The 3,717-nt window shown below is 45.6% G+C and overlaps 1 protein-coding gene across 4 annotated transcripts in view; it reads left to right on the top strand.

The window, feature by feature from the left end:
- EPAS1 (endothelial PAS domain protein 1) overlaps nt 1-3,717 on the top strand; it is a 90,841-nt gene that overhangs the window by 39,441 nt on the left and 47,683 nt on the right. Inside the window, exon 2 of one of the 4 annotated variants that reach the window (XM_019655859.1) lies at nt 3,330-3,569. The exons of the other annotated variants lie outside the window; for them this stretch is intronic. The gene's annotated coding sequence lies outside the window, so the exon portion shown is untranslated. The remainder of the gene's footprint in view (nt 1-3,329; nt 3,570-3,717) is intronic. 4 annotated transcript variants of the gene reach the window in all.

Genomic DNA, 3,717 nt, shown 5'->3' with positions numbered 1-3,717 from the left:
TGGTTCTCTCCGAACTACAGTAGCAGCAGCAGTCTCTCAGCTTGCTGGGGTCAGGTAGCCCCTCAGCGGGAGTCTGCACAGTGTAGGGCTTAGGCAGTAACATGCCTCGAGGTCAGAAAGAACAATGGAGGGCCAGGCAAATGCTTGCTGTAGCTGCTTGCTGTCCTCCCCTTTTCCTGGGTGCAGATGCCACCGAGTCCTCTCCCCCAGTGCACCGGATATGGTGAGATATGGGTAGGTGGAAAGAACACTTTTTTACATTGGGGGATGAGGTCCTGCTGACCAACAAGAGTGGCCATCTTCATAGAACTGGGTTGTCCAATTTCAGTAGAGCTGGTCTTCTCTCTTGGATATGGCATGAGAGAAAGAGGAAGCCTAAGGGAGCCAATGACTGGACAGGCAAAGTTGCTGAGGCGGTGTGCACAGCCTGCTTTCCTTCTGCCTGATACCTCTGTCTGCATCATCTCCTCTGGGGCTCCACGTTCAGTAATGGTGGCCGTGGCCCTGAAGGTGCTGATGTTGCCAAACCCATCTCCTCAACTTTCCCAGGGGATCGCTGTCAGGAAGCTATGGGGTGCTGGCAGCAAGCTGGATATGTGTCATCTTTTATTATATAAAAAAAAGAAAAAGCAACACCTGATGCAAAAATAGATGTCATAGTGTTATTTATAACAGCTAGAAACGAGAAACTACATCTGAACAATTGTCAAGATTTGTTGATGATCCAGCCGTACAATCTGATATCATTGGCTGTTACAAATATGTTTAAAGAATTCTTTAAAATGTGATCAACTGTTAATTAAAAAGCCATAAATCCAATGAGATTTCAGTTTCCTTTCTTTAGACCTTTCTGTATGTTCAAAGTTGCCTACACTAAATACGGGTTACCCTTATTTCCACCAAAACATTTTTAAAAAGGAAATGATTTGTTAAGATAAACTAGGTTATGAGATGGTAACGTGTAATGAAGGTCTATTTCCAATTGTGTGTCATGCCTCATTTTGACTGGCAGTGGGCTCTCTGTCCTTGAGAAGGTCAGAGCTCAAGGGTTTTGTTCCAACTCCACACATTCCAATTACCTTTCTGAGCCTCAGTTTTCCTCATCTCTAAAATGGGAATCATACTATATGTTGTTTCTAACCTGCTGGCTAAGAGTCACAGATTTACTTATAAAGTGCTTTGTAATGAGTGATACAAATGGAAAGTGCAATTACTCACTAATATGTAGAATAAAGAGAACGCTGCTAAGGCTTGGGCTTGGTGAAGCTAAGCATAGGGACAAGTTTGTCACTGTTCCTCTTGTACTGTACATGCATGGCTTTCCCCAGCTGGGCTGGGGACTGCACACGTCCTCCGATTATGTAAGGAACTGGGTTATCTGGAGCCCCAGATGGACTGTACCTATAGGGCTGCTCTGTAATTGGATCTGTTGCTCTCTTTTCCGAGCCTGCCTGGAGCAGAGAAGGCCACCAGATAAGCATCTTCAGTGGGCCCCAAGCAGAATTGACTATTAGAGGGCCATGTTGGGTAGGCCCCAGACATTACTGTCAGCTCTGAATGCAATCCAGGCCCTCTGTCCAGGGGCACAGGCCATCAAGAGTGAGTCAGGGAGCCAGGGGCTCAGCCCCAGAGGAGGGGAGGCCGGGAGGTTGAGGTATGAGACATTTTTCAGGATTCCTCCTTCAGAGAAGGGGTGAGTGAAAACATCCATTCCTGTTTTAGCCACTCCAGCCCTCACTTCCTCTTTGCATCCCCTCTCTTTGGACACTTGATACACTAGTCTGAAGTATTAGTCTTATCTCCAAGCTGGGCTGTGGTCTGTTTCAGGGCAGAGACCATCTTCCTCATTGATGCTTTCTTCCCTTTGCCTGGCTCTGTATGATCTGCCTAGTTCCTCCTGAATTTGCTAATTTGATTTCTTCTTTTTTGACTGGCTAATTTTGATGCCTTTTCCTGCTCTGAATAATAGATTCCCCTATTAATCCCTACTGCCTTTGGAAAGACACTGGAATATCCCCCAGAAAGTTGGTCACCAGAACACCGCCCTCTTCTAAAACATTTTTGCCACTCCTTTCGAATTGCCGTCAGAGCCAAAGACCATTCTTTTGAAAACCTTCCATTGTGGCAAGATCTTATCTGTGAGGGCACATTTTATTCTTTCAAACAACCAAATTCCATCCACAGCTAAGTCAGGTGACTAGAGGGGGTGGGGAAATGGGGTAATGTTTTTTGGGATTTAAAATGAAGCGTGTTCTATGAAGTGTTACAACTGCTTTTCTTGTGTGGCTCTGAAACTAATTCTTAAGAGACCTCCCAAAACACTTAGCACCGTGGCCACCTCACTGGAGTACAGTTTGTACCTTGCCAAGGTGGCTGTTTGAGGGGCAGCTGCCTTTTATGCAGCATCTGTGCAAATCCCTGCCTTCTTATTTTCACCTCCCCCTTTCTGTTAGCTATAGGCCTGGGACGGTCATGGTCACATGAGCTCCCAGGTAAATAGCCATTTGGCTTAGGATGCTGACTCAAAATTTGCTGGCTATAGTGAATGTGGACACAGTGCATTTTAGAGGGAAAGTGTGTGGTTAGGTTTAAGAAACCAACCTATAGGTGTCAGTCCTCCAAAGACATAGGATCACAGGCTCAAAAACCTTGATTTGATAGGCCTCCAGGTGAGTGTGCTACAGGCTAAAGTTGTGAACCCCTGTTCTACAAAATTGGGACCAAAACCACTGCATAATTTAAGTGAGGAGCAGATAAGATTGTTGATGAAACGCACCTAGCCCGTGCGCTCCATAAATATCAGTTTCCTTTGCTTTCCACAAAAAAAAAAAAAAAANGAGAAATTCACAGAATTCATTGAAGTGGTTTTTATCCAGCGTCTCCCATTTGTACCACTCTGTATTCTTTATGTTTTAGAGGTCACCAAAAGAAGAGATGATGGGGTCCCCTCCCTCAACAATGCGTGGTCTAGTTAGGGAGACAAAAGCTACAGAAGTGAAATGAATTGGAGAGCAGCATGGGACTGGGTCATGCAGTTGGGAATCTCTGAAGTGGGGTGCAGAGAGGTCAGCATAGGTAAGGCCTTCCTAGAGAAAATGGACTGTGGGAAGTCCTGAAAGATGACAGTGATTTAGACAGGCCAAGGCAGTGAAGAGTGTGTACTCTAAGAAGGTTGTGGGGTTGGGATGGAGCAGAGGCTAGGTCTCAGGTAAGTTGCTCCCCGCTCGCTCCAGAGAGAGTGCTTGTTTTATGCTGGGGAATCCATTTTACATCCCGGGCACTTTTTTCTTTTTCCTTTTATTGTGCAATTTCTCTGTCAACGTTCTTAGCTGAAGGCAGTGCTGTGGGAACAGGATGGCTGGACACACAGAATGGCTTGAGCTGGACCACAGATTGTGCTGTTGGAAGATTGTTGGGATCCAAAGGAAGACGTCTGAAGGACAAACCCTAAACCTGACCTATTCACAGCTTGTGTGTAGGGACACAAGCCCAGAGAAATGGCACCAAAGAAAATAGTCTAGGGAGAAGGAAACACTTAACCTGTGGCGTCTGTAGACTCTGCTAGCAAAGTAAGAACTTTTTTTTTTCTTAAGACAGACATCCCCAAACAGAGAAAAATTATTCCACTGGGATTGGTTTGTCAATTGAGGGCTGACCTAGGGCAAGAAGGTGACCAGGATATTCCCTTTGCTGCTTTCCAGATCAAGAGCTCACCAA

This window comes from Hipposideros armiger, unplaced genomic scaffold, assembly GCF_001890085.2.
Source record: "Hipposideros armiger isolate ML-2016 unplaced genomic scaffold, ASM189008v1 scaffold_248, whole genome shotgun sequence".
In the NCBI taxonomy this organism is placed as follows: domain Eukaryota; kingdom Metazoa; phylum Chordata; class Mammalia; order Chiroptera; family Hipposideridae; genus Hipposideros; species Hipposideros armiger.
This window is presented reverse-complemented; position numbering and strand designations above follow the sequence as displayed.